We start from the raw sequence: 22,215 nt of genomic DNA, 5'->3' as shown, positions 1-22,215 counted from the left end.
GCTGTAGGAGGCCCACTGGAAGGTGACGTGTTGGCTTACTCTGAGCACACACGGAAAAAGCGGCTACGAAGGCAGTCACATCAGCGCGGAGACTAGGCCACCAGAATTGTTGAGAAATAGCCCAAATTAGTTGATTCTTCCCTGGGTGGTCAGCTGCCTTAGGAGAATGATAAGTCTGGAGAAAATCAGAGCAGAGATTCTGAGGGACAAAGCAGCGGTCGCCAGGTTTCTCGAGAAGTGATTGTATCTGAGCGGCAAGAATTCTGTCACCCAATGGTGAAGTGAGACTAGTACAAAAAGTGGCCAGAATACAATCGGGAGGTATCACAGGAGCAGGAACCAACTCCAAAACTGTTGCGACAATGCGTCAGCCCTTACATTCTTAGTGAAGTTATAGCAAACACAGTGTAACAACTAGTGATTAATGAAAAGTTCTATAAAGTGTCCATGTGCATCAGAAATTATTCTATTAGTATTCCACCAACTGAACGTTCTATCCACTGTTCCCAGTGATAATAATGTATATCAATCCACATAAAATTGGCCTCTTACCAGATCCTGATGATCTCTAGATCATAAGAGATCATCTACCGCATGAGGTAAGAAAATGCCCGATGCCTGGCCACATCCTCTGTGTGTCTCCCAACCTCCAAGATGAATGAATCCAACAGCCCCCAGCTTAGCGTCCTCACACTGCACTCTCTGGACTCTGACTCCACACTAAAAGTGTACTGCACAGCGTCCCAGCACAGCTTGCCTCGCTCAGGATGATCATTGCGCTACACTCAGGTGTGTGTGCAGGCTAAGGTAAGGGAATACAGAAAAAAGGCTCATTACATAATACATAAAAGCAGGGGGTTTTATTAACCACTTCAGCCCCGGACCATTATGCTGCCTAAGGACCAGAGGACTTTTTCCAATTTGGCACTGCGTCGCTTTAACTGCTAATTGCGCGGTCATGCAATGCTGTACCCAAACAAAATTTGCGTCCTTTTCTTCCCACAAATAGAGCTTTCTTTTGATGGTATTTGATCAACTCTGCCGTTTTTATTTTTTGCGCTATAAACGGAAAAAAGACCGAAAATTTTGAAAAAAAATTATATTTTCTACTGTTTGTTATAAAAAAAATCCAATAAACTCAATTTTAGTCATACATTTAGGCCAAAATGTATTTGGCCACATGACTTTGGTAAAAAAAAGTCAATAAGCGTATATTTATTGGTTTGCGCAAAAGTTATAGCGTCTACAAACCAGGGTACATTTTCTGGAATTTTCACAGCTTTTAGTTTATGACTGCCTATGTCATTTCTTGAGGTGCTAAAATGGCAGGGCAGTACAAACCCCCCCCCCCCAAATGACCCCATTTTGGAAAGTAGACACCCAAAGGAAATTGCTGAGAGGCATGTTGAACCCATTTAATATTTATTTTTTTTGTCCCAAGTGATTGAATAATGACGAAAAAAAAAAAAAATATTTACAAAACATTGTCACTAAATGATATATTGCTCACACAGGCCATGGGCCTATGTGGAATTGCACCCCAAAATACGTTCAGCTGCTTCTCCTGAGTACGGGGATATCACATGTGTGGGACTTTTTGGGAGCCTAGCTGCGTACGGGGCCCACGAAATCCAATCACCACCTTCAGGATTTCTAAGGGCATAAATTTTTGATTTCACTCCTCACTACTTATCACAGTTTTGAAGGCCATAAAATGCCCAGATGGCACAAACCCCCCCAAATGACCCCATTTTGGAAAGTAGACACCCCAAGCTATTTGCTGAGAGGCATGTTGAGTCCATGGAATATTTTATATTTTGACACAAGTTGCGGGAAAGTGATAATTTTTTTTTTTTGCACAAAGTTGTCAGTAAATGATATATTGCTCACACAAGCCATGGGCATATGTGGAATTGCCCCCCAAAATACATTTAGCTGCTTCTCCTGAGTATGGGGATACCACATGTGTGGGACTTTTTGGGAGCCTAGCCGCGTACGGGGCCCCGAAAACCAATCACCGCCTTCAGGATTTCTAAGGGTGTAAATTTTTGATTTCACTCTTCACTGCCTATCACAGTTTCGGAAGCCATGGAATGCCCAGGTGGCACAAAACCCCCCCAAATGACCCCATTTTGGAAAGTAGACACCCCAAGCTATTTGCTGAGAGGCATGTTGAGTCCATGGAACATTTTATATTTTGACACAAGTTGCGGGAAAGTGACAATTTATTTTTTTTTTTTGCACAAAGTTGTCACTAAATGATATATTGCTCACACAGGCCATGGGCATATGTGGAATTGCACCCCAAAATACATTTAGCTGCTTCTCCTGAGTATGGGGATACCACATGTGTGGGACTTTTTGGGAGCCTAGTCGCGTACGGGGCCCCGAAAACCAATCACCGCCTTCAGGATTTCTAAGGGTGTAAATTTTTGATTTCACTCTTCACTGCCTATCACAGTTTCAGAAGCCATGGAATGCCCAGGTGGCACAACCCCCCCCCCCAAATGACCCCATTTTGGAAAGTAGACACCCCAAGCTATTTGCTGAGAGGCATGTTGAGTCCATGGAACATTTTATATTTTGACACAAGTTGCGGAAAAGTGACAATTTATTTATTTTTTTTCCACAAAGTTGTCACTAAATGATATATTGCTCACACAGGCCATGGGCATATGTGGAATTGCACCCCAAAATACGTTTAGCTGCTTCTCCTGAGTATGGGGATACCACATGTGTGGGACTTTTTGGGAGCCTAGCCGCGTACGTGGCCCCGAAAACCAATCACCGCCTTCAGGATTTCTAAGGGTGTAAAATTTTGATTTCACTCTTCACTGCCTATCACAGTTTCGGAAGCCATGGAATGCCCAGGTGGCACAAACCCCCCCAAATGACCCCATTTTGGAAAGTAGACACCCCAAGCTATTTGCTGAGAGGCATGTTGAGTCCATGGAACATTTTATATTTTGACACAAGTTGCGGGAAAGTGACAATTTTTTTTTTTTTTTTGCACAAAGTTGTCACTAAATGATATATTGCTCACACAGGCCATGGGCATATGTGGAATTGCACCCCAAAATACATTTAGCTGCTTCTCCTGAGTATGGGGATACCACATGTGTGGGACTTTTTGGGAGCCTAGCCGCGTACGAGGCCCTGAAATCCAATCACCGCCTTCAGGATTTCTAAGGGTGTAAATTTTTGATTTCACTCTTCACTGCCTATCACAGTTTCAGAAGCCATGGAATGCCCAGGTGGCACAACCCCCCCCCCCAAATGACCCCATTTTGGAAAGTAGACACCCCAAGCTATTTGCTGAGAGGCATGGTGAGTATTTTGCAGCTCTCATTTGTTTTTGAAAATGAAGAAAGACAAGAAAAAACATTTTTTTTTCTTTTTTCAATTTTCAAAACTTTGTGACAAAAAGTGAGGTCTGCAAAATACTCACTATACCTCTCAGCAAATAGCTTGGGGTGTCTACTTTCCAAAATGGGGTCATTTGGGGGGGTTTTGTGCCACCTGGGCATTCCATGGCCTCCGAAACTGTGATAGGCAGTGAAGAGTGAAATCAAAAATTTACGCCTTTAGAAAGCCTGAAGGCGGTGCTTGGTTTAAGGGGTCCCGTACGCGGCTAGGCTCCCAAAAAGTCTCACACATGTGGTATCACAGTACTCAGGAGAAGCAACAGAATGTATTTTGGGGTGTAATTTCACATATTCCCATGGCATGTTTGAGTAATATATCATTTAGTGACAACTTTGTGCAAAAAAAAAAAAAAATTGTCTCTTTCCCGCAACTTGTGTCACAATATAAAATATTCCATGGACTCAACATGACTCAGCAAATAGCTTGGGGTGTCTACTTTCCAAAATAGGGTCATTTGGGGGGGGGGTTTGAACTGTCCTGTCATTTTATGCACAACATTTAGAAGCTTATGTCACACATCACCCACTCTTCTAACCACTTGAAGACAAAGCCCTTTCTGACACTTTTTGTTTACATGAAAAAATTATTTTTTTTTGCAAGAAAATTACTTTGAACCCCCAAACATTATATATTTTTTTAAAGCAAATGCCCTACAGATTAAAATGGTGGGTGTTTCTTTTTTTTCACACAGTATTTGCAAACGCATTTTTTGGGGAAAAAACACACTTTTTAAAATTTTAATGCACTAAAACACACTATATTTCCCAAATGTTTGATGAAATAAAAAAGATGATCTTAGGCCGAGTACATGGATACCAAACATGACATGCTTTAAAATTGAACACAAACGTGCAGTGGTGACAAACTAAATACTTTTAAAAGCCTTTAAAAGCCTTTACAGGTTACCACTTTAGATTTACAGAGGATGTCTACTGCTAAAATTACTGCCCTCAATCTGACGTTCGTGGTGACACCTCACATGCATGGTGCAATTGCTGTTTATATTTGACACTGACTGACGCTTGAGTTCACCTTTGTGCTAGAGCAGGGGGGGACAGGGGTGCTTTTTTTTTTCTTTATTATTTTGTTGCTTTTTTATCTTATTTTTAAACTGTTCCTTTCATTTTTTTTTTTTAATCATTTTTATTGTTATCTAAGGGAATGTAAATATCCCCTATGATAGCAATAGGTAGTGACAGGTACTCTTTTTTGAAAAAATTGGGGTCTATTAGACCCTAGATCTCTCCTCTGCCCTCAAAGCATCTGACCACACCAAGATCGGTGAGATAAAATGCTTTCCCAATTTCCCAATGGCGCTGTTTACATCTGGCGAAATCGAAGTCATAAAATGCTCATAGCTTCCGGTTTCTTAGGCCATAGAGACGTTTGGAGCCACTCTGGTCTCTGATCGGCTCTATGGTCAGCTGGCTGAATCACCGGCTGCATTCTCAGGTTCCCTGTTGAGACAGGAGAGCCAGAGAAAAACATGGAAGACGGTGGGGGGGCATTCCCTCCCACTGCTTGTAAAAGCAGTCTAGAGGCTAATTAGCTGCTAGGATTGCTTTTACATGAAAGCTGACCGCTGGCTGAAAAGAATGATACCAAGATGATACCTAAACCTGCAGTCATCATTCTGGTATAACCACTCAAAGTCGTGAATGGCGTACCTGAAGACAAAAAAATGGTTAATAATAAAACACAGTAAACGGTAAAATATAAAAAACTGCATACCTGAAAAGCAAGCATGATAAAACATAATAACAATAAAACATTGCAGAATAGAATACAGTAAAAAAAGAGCAGAACAATAGAGAAAGAATAGAGAGAGAGAGAACAATAAAACAACAACTATTTTTTTTTTATTTTATATATATATATATTTTTTTACACTTTTTTTTGTAACTAACTTTTATAACTGTAACCGGTTCCAGGTTCGGGTCTCTCAAAATGCGATGGCATCTTGGGAGACCCTGTGAAAGTGTGCCTAGTCTGTGCAATGCTGTACCCTACGCTAATACTCAACTAGTGAATGGTAGCATTCAAATCATTCACCAATGCAAAGACCAGGATTGTCAGGAGGGACAATAATAACGGGTGTCACGCCTATATCCGCGCTTGCTGCAGACACGACATCCTTTTTGGGGGGGTTCGTTGGTTAGCGGTACTCGGGAGGACATAAAGAAAATGCCTCTCATGCAGCCAACTGCATTTGGTTGGGAATGTGAATGGGGCAAGTACAGGCGCTGCAGAAGTGGTGGGTTCCCAATTAGGATTGGCGAATGCAGCAGGAAGGGCATTATGGGCATGACGGGCCTGTGTTTGTCTTCTTCTTGGTGGCAGCGGAACACTACTTGTGCTTGCCACCTCACCAGCTTGAACTGCACTTATGGGACTCGCCACGTCACCAAGTGTTACTGCAGTGCTGGTTTGACTACAACCGGGGTGTACTAGGCCATTGGTGCTTGCCAGTTCACCAAAACGCTACCAAAAAAACTGGGAACAGGGATCAGGCCTGACTCTGCGAACGCTGCAGTTATGCGTTTAGTGTTTTGTAAGTGACAGTGATCGATCGATACTGCACTTGGGTGGGCTGGGCTGGGCCGGGTGGAGGTGCAAAATGCAGGTGCTAGCAGGTATCTGGGCTGATCCCGCTAACACTGCATTTTTGGGAACCCTAAACTGCTGGGGACGCTAGTATAGATCTGATCAGATCAGATATTGATTCGTTCAGATACTATACCACTAAGGGAGGCGTATGCTGCATGCGTGGGTGTTAGCGGTACTGGTGCTAACCTGACGCTGCCTGGGGCTGGTGCTTGCCAGTTCACCAAAACGCTACCAAAAAAACTGTTAGCGATCGCAGGGATCAGGCCTGACTCTGCGAACGCTGCAGTTATTTGTTTAGTGTTTTGTAAGTGACAGTGATCGATCGATACTGCACTTGGGTGGGCTGGGCAGAGGGGCAAAACGCAGGTGCTAGCAGGTATCTGGGCTGATCCCGCTAACACTGCGTTTTTGGGAACCCTAAACTGCTGGGGATGCTAGTATAGATCTGATCGGATCAGATATTGATCCGTACAGATACTATACCACTAAGGGAGGCGTATGCTGCGTGCGTGGGTGTTAGCAGTACTGGCGCTAATCTGACACTGCCTGGGGCGATGCATATCACCGCCAGGCGATCAGGGGGCTAAACCTTTATTCGGTAATAAACGGCGGGTGCCCTGACACTATAAAAAATAAACGAACTAACCAGCGTCACCCGTAACAGTTATACGGTGATCAGTGGTGAAAGGGTTAACTAGGAGGCAATCAAGGGGTTAAAACATTTATTAGGTAGTATATGGGGGTCCCTGTCGCTATAAAACGCTGACGGCGACCCTAAATATTTACCTCCCTAACTAGCGTCACCAGCGACACTAATCAGAAAAATGATCGCTTAGTGACACTGGCGACAGGGGGTGATCAAGGGGTTAAAACTTTATTAGGGGGGTTAGGGGGATATCCTAGACCTAAAGGGGGCTAACAGTAACTGCCCTAACACAGTAACTGTCACAAACTGACACCATGCAGTAATCAGAAAAAAAAATTAAAAAAATAAAAAAACTGCTTGGTGTCAGTGTGACGGGGGAGGGGTGATCGGGGGGGATGGGGGGGTAATCGGGGGGGGGGGGATCAGGGGTGTAATGTATGCCTGGCGTGTTCTACTGTATGTGTGTGTTTGTGTAACTCACATTCCAGTCTTCTCTCCTCGGCGCCAGAACGGAAAATACCGAGCCGAGGAGAGATGACATCATTTCATTTGCTGCTGTTTAGCATACAGCAGCAAAGGAATGATTTGATTGGCAGGTAGCGATCGCGAGGGGGGGCCACGAACGGATGGTCTCCCCCTCATCTCTGATCGCCGCTGGTCAGAAGCGGACTGCCTCGGGCACCGTATATGTACGTGATTCTGCCTGCCCATGCCACCTTGCCGACGTACATCGCCGTGAGGCGGTCCTTAAGTGGTTAAGGCTAAACTATGCACTTGCAACAAAGATGAAAGTATTGAGCAGTAGAGAGAGGATGATCCAGCATGGAGATCACAAACAAATCTGGATGCTCATCATGTCACAGCTCCTGTCTCCTTCCAGATTTTGCCTGTCAAGGGAAAATGTGTTGCAAGGAGACAGGAGCTGTGACATGATGAACATCCAGATTTGTTGGTGATCTCCATCCATGTGTATCAGAAATTATTCCATTGGTATTCCACCAACTGAATGTGCTATCCTCTGTTCCCAGTGATAATAAAGTATATCAATCCAAATAAAATTGGCCTCTTACCAGATCCTGATGATCTCTAGAATATAAGAGATCATCTACCGCATGAGGTAAGAAAATGCCCGATGCCTGGCCACATCCTCTGTGTGTCTCCCGACCTCCAAGCTGAATGAATCCAAACAGCCCCCGGCTTAGTGTCCTCACACCGCACTCTCCGGACTCTGACTCCACACTAAAAGTGTACTGCACAGCATCCCAGCACAGGTTGCCTCGCTCAGGGTGATCACTGCGCTACACTCAGGTGTATGTGCAGGCTAAGGGAATACAGAAAAAAGGCTCATTGCATAATACGTAAAAGCAGGGGGTTTTATTAAGGCTAAAATATGCACTTGCAACAAAGATGAAAGTATAGACACTTGCTTATAGAACTTTTCATTAATTACTAGTTGTTACACTGTGTTTGGTATAACTTTTCTAATAAGAGTGTTATCTGTATTTATGAGACAGTGCAATCTTTTATATTTTTACATTTTTCACTATCTCTTTGATCCAAGGAGTGTTAAAATTGCAGCAGTCTACACTGAATATTAGTGCGATATTCTTTTCACATATTTTTATTATTTTTCTTACGTTCTTGGTACTGGGAAAGAATAAGGTTATGTAATTGAAAATGAGGGCCAACACAGTGGTACCTTTGAGGAGATGCCTCCATTCTTTAAGCGCTAAGATGATAGCTAACGATTCTCTGTCCCCAATCTTGTAATTGCACTCTGCAGCAGAGCCACAAGGATGCATAGCGCTCTCAGAGGTAGGATGTTGAGACAGAAGGGCTCCTACTCCAGTCTCAGATGCATCAACCTTAATAATGAAGGGTAACTTAGGAACAGGATATGCCAGCACAGGACCTGAAACATAGGCAGCCTTGAGAGACTCACAGGCTTTAGAGGAATCTGGAGACCAATTATGTGGGTTATGGTCCTTTCTGGTCATATCAATCAGGGGTTTGACCAGAAAGGAGAAGTTACGGATACATTTCTGATAATAATTAGCAAAGCCAAGAAAACGTTGTAGCAGACATAGACCTATGGATCGAGGCCACTGTAGAACTGCAGATAGTTTCTCTGGGTCCATCAAAAAACAGGCAGTAGAAATTACATAAGCCAAAAATGTTCACAATGAAACTTGCACTTTTACAACTTACAATACAGGTTATTGTCTCTCAGCCTCTGTAGCACATGGAAGACATCTGTGTGGTGGCTTTCTTGGGATTTGGAATATATGAGAATATCATCGAGATAAACCACCACACATTGCTGCAACATATCTCGAAGGACATCGTTGATGAATTCCTGAAAAAACATGGGGCGTTGCAGAGACCAAATGGCATTACGAGGTATTCATAATGTTCTGGTATTAAACGCAGTTTTCCATTCATTTCCCTACTTGATCCTTTTGAGATTGTATGCCCCTCTCAAATGAAGCTTCGTGAAAACCTTTGCTCCTTGATACGGTCAAATAATTCCATATTTAACTGAATTAAGGCATTCTTAATCGTGATGCGATTGAGACCACTATAATCGATACAAGGTCTCAGTTCACCACCCTTCTTTTTCACAAAGAAGAAGCCAGCACCAGAGATGAGGATTTGTGGATTTGTGGATGAACCCTTGAGAGGGCATGGCACCAGGTTGAAGGTCAATTGCGCAATCATGCGACCGGTGTATGGAAAGGAAAGGAAATCTATGGTAAGTATTTAATAGTAAATTTTCCATTTTCCATTGATTTTAATAGGGTTTGCTTTAGATTCTGCAGATTGCTGGTTGTTTTATGTGTTCACTGAATGCAAATCTCAACTTTACAACTTTAGAAAGTCTTGCTCTGAAATGAGGATTCATTGCTGCTGAGAAACACAATGCATAATTATTATTCGCTTTTAGCATTGCATCAAATGCATGAATTGTAAAGACTGCATAGTTAGTATATACATTGTGCATAATGTTTTGTATTATTTCACGTACCATGATTATGAAAATATTAAGTTAAAAGAGAAGTATGGCCAAAGCTTTTTTGGTCATACTTCTCTTCTTGGTCACAGGAGAGCATTTATTTCTGTACGCTTGTGACCGAGATTCAGCTGACAGTGGGCTAAAGCTGTACATTTCGTAACATAGATGAGTTAGGGGCCTCCAAAAAGCCTGGGAATGCAAAGTATGTCAGAAAAGCCCATTGTGCTCTTAATTGCAGAAATCCCCCACACTTTTAATAATCTCTGGGTATTGTCAATGTAAGTGTAAAACTAAAAATTACAGTTTCTTTGCTAAATCACCTTGTATAATCAACAAATGCCTTTTATTTTAATCTAAGGGTTTCTGCCCTTTTCCTCATTTGTTGCATCTCAGTGCTGCTGATCTCCTGCAGCCCCTTTGCTGACACTTTTTTCTAAATGCACTTTAATAATGGCTAAATCGTGGGTAATCAAATCAAGACAACAATGGACCATACCTGCATAATGTTAGTTGAAATGGTAATTTAAAGCTTCCATCATAAACTTGTGTGACAGGGTAACAATATAATAGAATACCTGGTAGACAAGCACAGAGCACTGCCAAGTTCTACAACAGAGAGTTCCTGCACAAGGGCCTTCCAAACAGAATCGCCAGGTGTTGTTTAAATGAACTTTTGAATAATTGCACTGAGACAAATTAACAAGATAAAGTTTACATGAGATTTTAATGTTTAGGATGACATATGCTTTAACCACTTGCCCACCACGCTATAGCTGATATACAGCTACAGAGTGGCTCTCCAGTTCTTGGAGGGCAACCCTGGTGGCGCACATCGGGAAGTGTCTGTGATCACTGTGTCCCTTGGACACAGGAGATCACAGATCGGGGCAAGGGCCAGTGGCCCTTTACCATTTTATCAGCTGTGTCCAATCACAGCTGGACACATGTAAACAGTCTTGTTGGTTGTCAGCTCTCCTTTCCTCACAGAAAAGAAGAGAGAGTCAATCAGACAGGGTTTACACTGATCATCGGTGCTCTGATTTCAGTGCAGTCCAATCAGTGCCCATCAGTGCAGCTTATTAGCACCAGTCAGTGCTGCCTATCAGTACCCATCAGTGCTGCCTATCAGTGCCCTTCAGTGCTGCCTATCAGTACCCATGAGTTCCTCCTCATCAGTGCCCATCAGTGCAGGTTATCAGTGCACATCAGTGCCTCCTCATCAGTCCCCATCAGTGCCCATTAGTGCTGCCTCATGAGTGCAGCTTCATCAGTGCTGCATCATCAGTGTCTATCAGTGCAGTCTCATCAGTGCCCATCAGTGCAGCCTCATCAGTGCCTATTAGTGCAGCCTCATCAGTATTCATCAGTGCAGCCTCATCAGTGACCATCAGTGAAGAAGAAAAATTACATATTTACAAAATTTTTAACAGAAAGAAAACTATTTTTGTCTTTTAGCAAAAAATAAAAACCCAAGTGGGGATTAAACTTTACCAAAAAAAAGCTCTATCTTCGTCAAAAAAATGATAAACATTTAATTTGGGTGCAGTGTTACATGACCTGGCAATTGTCATTCAAAATGTGACAGCACTGAAAGCTGAAAATTGGACTGGGAAGGAAGGAGGTGAAAGTGCCCTTTATTGAGGTGGCTAAATACGCTTTTATTTTTTAGAAGATACCTTTGGAGCTGAAAGGGTTAAAGCATTTGTAAACCATGCTACAGATTTTTTATTTCCCTACATGAAAAATGTGATTTAACATCTGCTCCAAATTTGCTTCTCTTTAATCTCCATTTATTCATTCTTATCCTAACATCTGTGTCGGTCTGAAATTGCTAACTTGAAATGATACTTGTGGTGCCAATGGAGGATGTTCCTCAGCTGAAAAGCTCCATTTATACGGCTATATATTTGATTTTCTAAAACTGTTCTTTTATAAACAATGTAAGTTCAAGCAAAAACACCTAAAAGAAATGTGTTTTTCTTTCTTATCTTTTTTATGATTTTGGAATGTCGAGCTTGGCAAACACACTCATTATTTTTAGTCTTTGCATTTTCAATTGGCTAGTTTCTGCCTATTGTATAAAATAAATGTAAAATGTGAAATGAAAGTTGAACTCTATTCCTTTTTTAGTTTGGAATGAGTGGGTAAGGTATAAAATAAATATCAGATTTTTCTATCAGTGCATCCTAATTGGGGAGATTCACCTTTAGGTCCTGATGTTGGGTAGATTTCCCCTCAGTTCCTGCCAGTGAGAGTGAAATTAAAAATATAGTGATCACTGAATTGGAAGGGGGCCCTTGTTTGCGTTACAATATTTGCAATGTGAAGAAGAAAGCAGCCAAAACCTGGCAACATATCTATCCCTTTCTTTTAGGTTTCATTTAGGAAACATAATAGTTTAAGTTTGAAACAGTGTGTTTTAATAGTAGTAGTTTTATATAGTATATATAGTTTTATATAGTAGCATTCATAGCAAAAAATATACATACAAATTGATCAATTAATTACATTTGAAACCCAGCCAATAACTTTTTTTTTTTTTGCTTTAGATGGAATAGGGAAGGGGAAAAATGGAAGTTTTTTACAGCTGTCTATGTCCCTGTTGTGGCAATGCACCTCTTTGTGATGGCCTTTAAACTGAAGGGCAATTTTCTATTCTGAGATTGCTCAATTTCCCACCGTATGCAGCAATGGGATAAGGTCTCCAATTCCTTGGTAACACAACCATTTCATATTTAGGCTTTTATTGACTGTAAATGTGTTACAATTATATATTGAGTACCCTTCCCTTTTCCAAAATTATGTGTGGATTGTGTATCAAATGAGCCTTAAAGAGGGGAATCATCAACCTCCATTGCATCACATTTGTTATAAGTTTGTCAATATTTCATGAAAGGACTAAAAGTAATGGGCTTACACAGACTTTCACTCAGTAGGAGGGATTGCTTTACCAAAGGAAGCCTGATGGACTTATAATCTACAGAACGCATCTCAACTAGGCATGAGTGAGGAACTCTTAGATAGATAGATAGATAGATAGATAGATAGATAGATAGATAGATAGATAGATAGATAGATAGATAGATAGATAGATAGATATTGTAGATAGATAGATACTGTAGATAGAGAGTTTAACAGACTGTGTGCCACTTACAATTTGGAGTGGGGAAGCTGGCTGAAAATATGAGAAAGGGGTAAACAATTAGATGACAGAGGGTTGTTTAAATTGCATGAACTAAATAATTACATGTAGAACAAAATATATTATTTGTAAATCCACCTCTAAATGTCCATCTACACTGTCCACAGGATTTAATTTAGGAATTAACAGAATTGTCACCCTGTGAAATGAAGAAAATGAATAGATTTACTGACAGGAATACTTGGTAACAAACCTATGCTACAAGCAACGCAGAAAAACAAAAACTGTTCAAGCCCAACTCTGGCAATTTTATTTGCATTTTTCTCCATAGCTTAGTGAATGTGGTAAAGCTCTGCCGATTTCCATCATTCAGTCACGTGCAAGCCAAAATACTGTGTTTGTTTTATGTTCCTTGCACCTGATTTGATACTCTTTATAAAGTGAAGTTTCACCACATTCACTAAGCTCTGGGGAAAATGAGTGTAACTGCACTTGCAAAGTTCACAGTCTACTTTCCTTTAGAAAATCAACCCTAAAACATCTGAAAAGAAACAAGTACTGTTGTGCATTAGACATGTGCAGAATTAAAAAAAAAATGTTTCATTTAATGTGTTATTTAAATCATTTTGTTTAGTTAAATTTGTTTCATTTGTTTAATTCATTTTCAGAATTTGTTTTGTTTAATTTATTCACTTTCTAATGCAACCTGAATTTTCCAAATTTGGTCCAACTGGACTCAGTTGGACCAAATTTGATAAACTTGAATCAAATCAAATTCAAATTTATATTCAAATTTAGTCTATTTTAAACTAAAATTTTGGGAGACAGTTATATGGTTTTCAATTTATTCAATTCTATTCTATTGTTTTGTTTTTTTTTGTATTCTATTCTTTTTTTTCTTTCACAAATATTTTTATTTATGAAATTAAGCATAATAAAGTATTGTACAAGTAGATTGAACAGAGATTGTACAGTAACAATGGCAACAGGTAAATACAGACGTATAGCAGAAAGTCAAATGACAATGCATAAACCTAATGCTGGCCATACACTATACAGAAAATCGGCCGAACCCATTTCCGAAAAACGAACGTTCGACCGTGACCGCAAACGATCGTGCCATCATATAATGACCGATAAATTGTTCAGTGGACATGAATAAATAATTTTGTGTTCGTTTTTTTACATATACCTAGTGCAGGCAGTTCGGACGGGAAACACATTAACCTTGCAATTTATCGTACGTTCGGCAGAAATTTTCCAAACATGCCGTTCGTTTTTTTTCCACAAAAACGTCACAAACGATTATCGATTTGTACCCACTAACTTGCCGAAAAACGAACGAAGTGTCCATACGAACGATTTTTCGGCCGATTTTTCGTATAGTGTATGGCCAGCATTAGTGAAGTAAATCTAGTCTGAAGTCCTGCAGTATGTCATATGGGATTCGACTAAAGGGCAAAATTTGGATTAAGTCACCTGGGTGGTTCAGTAGTTTTGCCTTACTCAATGGCAATGAAATAGGCCATAGTCAAATACATTTGAAAGATAAACACGTACGGAAAAGTCAGATAAAGTGTGTGGTAAATCAGGTATTTGTGGGATACGATGAGAGGGTCATGTATGGAATATGCAAAATGTTTTTTACAGATAGAGCTTGGTAAGAACCAGAGATATCGAATGGGTCGGTGATGGGAGAGAGGGGGGGGAGAAGTGGGGGGAGGAGGAGTGAAGACTCCTCCTCAATGAATGGTCAGTTGCATATAGTTCCATCAGGAACTTATATATTTTGTGGAAGGGCGGCCCTTAAGGAACTGGGATTGCAGGTTTACAGTTTGGGTGATGAAAGGGGTATATGTAATTTCTTGTGAATTAATTCTTCCATCTCAGCATTTTTTTAAATTCTACTAAACCATGCCTTAATTGAGGGAGTGTTGGAAGATCTCCTCTGTATAGGGAAGCATTGTTTGGCTGCATTAATTAGGTGCATTGCTAGCGATATGTGGTAGGATTTATGTGGTAGAGGTGAGTGGTGTAGAAGAAACTATGCTCTAGATAGTTTCTATTCTTTTCTATTCTATTGTAATCTATTCTTTTCAAATTCAAATGTATTCTATTCAGAATTCAAATTTCGAAAGATGGTTATATTCCTTCTAATTTATTCTATTATTTTCTAGTCTATTCTATTCTAATCTATTCAAATGTATTCTATTCAAAATTCGATTTTTGGAAGACAGTCATATTCTTTCTAATCTAGCCTATACTATTGTTTTTGTTTGATTAATTTTTCCTTTTCTATTCAATTCTAATCTATTGTTTTTATTCTATTCTTTTATATTCTATTCTTTTATAATCTATTCTCATCTATTCTATTCAAAATCAAATTTATTCGATTCCAATTTCAGAAGATGATTATATTATTTCTAATGTATTCTATTCTATTCTAATGAATTATATTCTAATGTTTTTTTTTTTTATCTATTCTTTTCTAATCTCATCTATTTGAATTCAAATTTATTCTATTTGAAATTTGAATTTTGGAAGACGGTTATATTATTTCTAATCTAATCTATTCTATTCTATTGTTTTGTTTTATTAATTTATCCTATTTTATTCTAATCTGTTCTATTCAATTAAAATATATTCTATTCAATTTTTGGAAGGCATTTAATTCTTTTTAATGTATTTTATTCTATTCTATTCTAATCTATTGTCTTTTCTATGTTATTCCTTTCTATTATATTCTCTTATTATTTTTATTTATAATAATAATAATAATAATAATAATAATAATAATAATAATAATAATAATAATAATAATAATTATTATTATTATTATTATTATTATTATTATTATTATTATTTTCTATTCTATTCTATTACATTATTTTCTAGTTTATTCTGTCATATTCAAATACATTTTTTTCTATTCTGGTTTTATGCTTTCTATTCTATTGAATTATATTCTATTGTTTTTTCTATTATACTCTTTTCTTTTCTATAATATTGTTTTCTGTTCTATTCTAGGTTTTGGCTGCTTTCTTCCTCCCATTTCAAATATTGTAACGCAAACAAGGGCCCCCTTCTAATTCAGTGATCACTACATTTTTAATTTCCCTCTCACTGGCAGGAGCTGAGGGTAAATCTACCCAAATCAGGACCTAAAAGTGAATCTCTCCAATTGGGATGCATTGATGAAAAAATCTGATATTTATTCTATATCTTACCCACTCATTCCAAACCAAAAAAGGAATATAGTTCACATTTCATTTCACATATTACATGTATTTTATACAATAGGCAGAGTTTCTCTTTTTTTTGTTCTATTCTTTTATACTCTATTCTTTTATATTCTATTCTCATCTATTCTACTCAAATTCAGATTTATTCTATTCCAATTTCGGAAGATGTTTATATTCTATTCTATTCTATTCTATTGAATTATATTCTATTGTTTTTTTTTTTTCAAATCTATTCTTTTCTAATCTGTTCTATTTGAATTCAAATTTATTCTATTTGAAATTTTTATTCTAATTGAAATTTGAATTTCGGAAGATGGTTTTATTCTTTCTAATATATTCTATTCTATTGTTTTCTATTCTATTCTATTTTATTCTAATCTGTTCTATTCAAATTCAAATATTATTATATATACATTTTGGAAGACAGTTGTATTCTTTCTAATTTATTCAAATATTTTGTTTTGTCTATGTTATTCTTTTCTTTCCTATTCTCTTATTATTTTTATTTATTATTATTATTTTCTATTCTATTCCATTCTATTACATTATTTTCTAGTCTATTCTGTGCTATTCAAATTCAAGTTTTTCGAAAGTCATTTATATTCTTTCTAATGTATTCTATTATATTCTATTGTTTTTTTTCTATTTTATTCTTTTTTATTCTATCCTCTGTTACTCTATTTGAAATCAATGTAATCTATTTGAAATTTGGAGGACTTTCTAATTTATTCTTTCTAATTTATTCTCTTGTATTCTATTTTTTTGTATTCTATTCTATTCTATTCTTTTTTATTCTAATCTATTTTATTCTAATTCAAATTGATTCTATTTAAAATTCAAACTTCGAGAAGACAGTTTTTCCTTATATTTTATTCCATTCTATTGTTTTTTCTACTCTATTCTATTCTTTTGTGATATTCAAACTTTTACTCCTCGCACCCAGGAAACGTAAATCAAAACTAATATTTCCAACAGCAGCAAAAACCCCCAGGACAAGATAAAATGCTTGCCTGATATACTAACTTTCCAAAACAATAAAAATTGTTTGCTGTGCTACGGTGATGTGAATAATGATCAACAAAGGCACTGTGAAAATTTTGCAGAAAAAATAAAAATTTCCAATATTGTCATGCAACTCTTCATATAGCCTATATACCATCAAAAACACATATATCCTTCCTCATAGGTAAAACAAGCAACTTTAAAATTATAATAAAAATCCCATCAAGTCTGTGATATCCAGAATATTACCTAAAATGCTATGCATACTAAAAAAAAAAAAAAAGTCCTTCTTGTGCTCATTCTTATAAAGTGCCTCCAGTGCTTCAATAAGTGATGGTGACTCACACTCCCCCTTTATACCATGTGCTCACCAAAGATGTATGACCCCAGATGGTGGGTCTTAAAATGCTTAAAGTATAATTAAAGGCAAAACTTTTTCCTGGTGTCTCCATGGCAGCATACCTGTGACAAGCTCCACCTTGGCTCCTCCCTCAGGACCAGTGAATATTATAAAAGAAAAGGATTAGTGTACTCCCAGCATTCTCCTTTTTTCCCTCATAGTCAGTGAATGGTGGTTGAACGTCCCTTACCGCTGCAGTCAGGCCTCTCCCAGGTGCAGTCCCTATTCTTGGGCAGATAAATGCGCTGATAAGATAGGGAATCCCTTCTCTGTGTCTTTTGGGACAGCAGTTGTCTCTTAACTAAGAGCTCCTATCTGCATTTATTAACTGGAATTTGCTTAAGTCTGCAGCAGAGAAAGCAGCTAAATCTATTTTTCACTTATCCTTCCTTTTCTCCCTTCTGTCATCCATTCTCTCTCGCTTTCCTTTCTTTGCGTTCCTCTTTCTCTTTTTCGCTTTCTTCCTCCCCCTCCACCTTCCCCTACTTGTGATATTGTGCCTTCATTCCTGGTTACTATAGTGGGCGGCATGCACCTCGCACTGGCTTTTCTGAGTCCCTCAGTCTTCCTGCCCACTCTGCACATGCGCGGATGTCAGGAGCCGGCTCGGTGGGCCGAGCTGAGTCTGGCGGGCCGCTTTGGTTCTAGTGCTGCCGGTCACGCATGCGCGTTCTGGCCTGAGATCATGGTGGCCATCTTGAATAGGGGCAAATTTTAAATTTTTTGGCCTTGTTTGTCAAAATCATTTTTTTAGAGGGTTGTATCTTCCACAAGATGTCCCACCCCTCTCCATTGTTTATTTCTGGGGGCTTTCAGCATGGCAGCCTGTTGTCATTTGAGGAGATTGCCTATGTGAGGAGCCTCTGGAGGGGACCCTGTTTTTTGCCAATGGTAAATGTAATTTCTTTCTTTTTCTTTACTCAGGAATACCGTTTCCTTGCTCCAGCTGAAATACCAGTCGCTAAATCCTTTATCTTTCTCTAGCTGCTTTTTCTGTCTGTGGCCTAAAATAAGCAATACACCACCCGAACAAGACTATCTTCAACATTTAAGGCAGAGACTGTCATCCAGGTGAGTAAAAATAAATAAATAAATAAATAGAAGAGTACTTATGCTGATACGTTTATGTATTTCAGCCTTGTACGCCAGAAGAAGTCCAAGCGGACATCAAGGCGACATAAACAAACCTATGAAGGCCCCAACCAGATCAGGATACCATGCAAGTGGCAAGGGTCCATACATGAAAAGACTTAGTTTTTCACATTCACCAACTCTCAAATTCCTAAATGCTGAGCATGCAGGGTCATCCCATTACCAGCCAATGGGTCTGCAAAAGCTGTTTTAGAGTCTTTGCAGCAGACAGAGAGTCAGAGGGTTAACAGGTAAGCTGTCCTACTCAAAGATGGGCAGGGGTTACATAGCGGAACGAGCAACAGCGGTTCCATTGCAGCAATTAGCTCCTCCTGGCCCATCCTCGAGAGAATCCTCTCACCACGCAGCAAGTATCCCTCCTAGACATCTTCTGAGGATACCTTAGAAGAGCTCAGCCCTCTGACTTCAACTTTTTCCTGATTCAGCCCTATGTCCAGCCTGCAAAGCCAGCCGGCTGGGAGAAATCCAACCCTACATCTGAGTAGTCCAAAGATGTGCTTCCCATTTCTAAAGAAGCAGGTTTCCTTCTTTAGGCTCGGTTTCCACTAGTGTGATTTGTCATGCGACTTGGGACTGCAAAGTTGCATGACAAGTCGTACATCATGATTTCCAATGAGTATTGTTTATCTGTGCAATTTCAAGTCGCAGCGACTTCAGAGTAGTCCCTGCACTACTTTGGTCCCACTTTGATGCGACTTGAGGTCCATATACCTCAAGAATACACAGGCATGGTTTCAAATAGCATCAAAATCGTGGTAAAATCATGCGACTTTCAGGTCGCAATAGTGGAAACATAGGCTTACTCTGATGGATGATATCAAAGACATTGTTGAAGAGGAAAGGAAAACATTAAATGAGGGCATGGTTTGGCCGAGCAAGAAGATGGCCGCTTGAGAGACTAGCTCCTGCCGTTACCGTTCTATTAACCCCTTTACCGGAGGTTTATACGCTCTAACTTTGCCAGCGGAGATGGGGACAGCTTCCCGACAATCTTCAGCGTCAAGGTCCCGCTCTCCCCGTGAACTAAACAGCGGCATCAGTCAAACTATGACCAAACTGTTCAGAACACAGCGGAACAACATGGCGCCGTCCCGCCACGGATCCTCACACACTGCAGCTCCTCCACTGATGGAACATATACCTGCACCACAAAACTCACCCCAGCCGATGTCGGACTCACGCGACAGTCATCAACCACCATACCTCAATATACATGACTTAAGAACCATCGCTACAGACATTAAAGACACTCTGTCGGCCGCAATTGCTGAACTGAGACTGGACATCCACGCGCTGACAGACAGAGTTCATGTCATTGAAAAAACCACAGCACAACATGATACAGTGCTCCGTAAGGCGACAAGCAAGATTGACATGCATACTTTACAACTGCGGGAAATACAATGCCATGTCGAAGATCTTGATAACCGCGGCCGTCGCCATAACCTTAGAATCAGAGGCATGCCCGAATCCATCGACTCGGAACACTTGACTCCTGCGGTGACTGATCTATTCAACAGCCTGCTCAACAGACCACGCCAGACCAAGATAGACATGGAAAGAATCCACAGAGCCCTACGCCCTAAAGGCAGAGAATCTGAACCCCCCAGGGACATCATATGCTGCCTTGTGGATTTTAAGCTTAAAGAGGAAATCTTACGGCAAGAAGCACACCGCAACTGCTATATGAGGGAACACGCATCCAGATCTTCCAAGATTTGTCAGGTATCACTCTACAGCACCACAGAGATTTAAAACCACTCCTGGAAGTCCTCCGTGCAAACGGAAAACAATATAGATGGAAATTCCCCTTTTGTTTGTCGGCTACTCACTTAGGCCGTACAGCTTTACTTAGAGTGCCTGAGGATCTGCACCCTTTTTGCAATAGCCTAGGCATCCCCATAGTAGAGGTTCCTGCTTGGTATGCTGACTACCGCCACCCTGCCCTGTCCTGTGCCTTGCTGCTGCCAGAGCTAAACTCAGATGAAATCATATTGCCACTTTATCTGCTAAAATTCACTCCCTGGAGAAGGCCCATAAACTATCTTTAGCCACTAAAACGCTCAAACAACTTTTAAAAGCTAGGGAAGAACTAAAGGAAGAACTAGGCAAAACACTGAAACGTAAATATATTTTAACACAGAAACTATTTTATGAATTTGGCAATAAGTCAAGGAAAATGCTGGCTAGAGCACTGCAATGCAAAAAAGCAATGAACACCATACATAAAATCACAGACCCTAATGGCAACATCTTTGTCTCCCCAGAAGATATTTCCACTCAATTAATGCAGTACTTCTCCGAACTGTATAATCTACCCCCCGCGACCACGATCGGCCCCACCTCGAACAGACAAGAGGCCATCAAAGATTTCCTCTCGCAATATTGCTCAGTAACTCTTATGCCGAAAGACAAGATAGGTTTAGATAGCCCTATCAATACTGAGGAAACAACCTTAGCCTTGAACCAACTTAAGACGGGTAAAAGCCCAGGTCCAGACAGACTGACCGTAAACTACTACAAAACTTTTCAAGAAACAATTATCCCATACTTCACCAAGACGTTCAACTCCTTATGTTCTTCACCACAAACACACAAAGAACTATAATGCCCCGTACACACGGTCGGACTTTGTTCGGATATTCCGACAACAAAATCCTAGGATTTTTTCCGACGGATGTTGGCTCAAACTTGTTTTGCCTACACACGGTCGCACAAAGTTTTCGGAATTTCCGATCGACAACAACGCGGTCACGTTGTTTGCTTTAGCATCCCATTTTCCAGAATATAGTATTCCTTTTTACAAATTTCTACAAATTAGACATTTCTTGAACAGCAACGGACCTCTTACGCAATGGTATAGAGACCTAACCCACTTTGAAATTTTATGTTCCAGTACAGAACCTCAAAGACATCTCATTTCTTCGGTTTATTCGCTTCTCTTTAATGCTAATGATCCCAAATCCAGTTCAATCAACCAGAGATGGGAACGAGAACTACAGATAGATTTACACTCAGAAGATTGGGAACGCATTTATGAACATATTCACAAAGGCTCCGTAAACGTTTCTGCACAAGAAAATAACTACAAAATCTATTCGAGATGGTAACACACACCAGACAAAATTCACCTCTATCAACCTTCGATATCACCAATGTGCTGGAGATGTAACTCTGAAGTGGGTTCCCTTATCCATATCTGGTGGGATTGCAAACATATAAAACCATTCTGGGAGAAGATTCACGAGACAATATCTCACATTACAACATACGACTTAGATTTCACACCAGCTCAATATCTATTACATCACACATCGATTCCCCGCCCCACCTATAAAAAATCTCTAATGCTTCATTTAATAAATGCTGCTAAACAATGCATACCACTATATTGGCGGAAAACACTCCCACCCACAATAGCAGATTGGCTGAAACGGATAGAAAAGATTTCAGAGATGGAAAACTTAATACACCAGGCTAAAGAAAACACAACAAAATACATAAAGACATGGGCCTGTTGGATATACTTCAAAGAAACCTCGAAATATAAGGAGCTTCTCCACACCTCCTAACCACGTCTCACAA

Source organism: Aquarana catesbeiana, linkage group LG11, assembly GCF_042186555.1.
Source record: "Aquarana catesbeiana isolate 2022-GZ linkage group LG11, ASM4218655v1, whole genome shotgun sequence".
In the NCBI taxonomy this organism is placed as follows: Eukaryota; Metazoa; Chordata; class Amphibia; order Anura; family Ranidae; genus Aquarana; species Aquarana catesbeiana.
The sequence above is the reverse complement of the archived record's forward strand: the minus strand, read 5'-3'. Positions refer to the sequence as shown.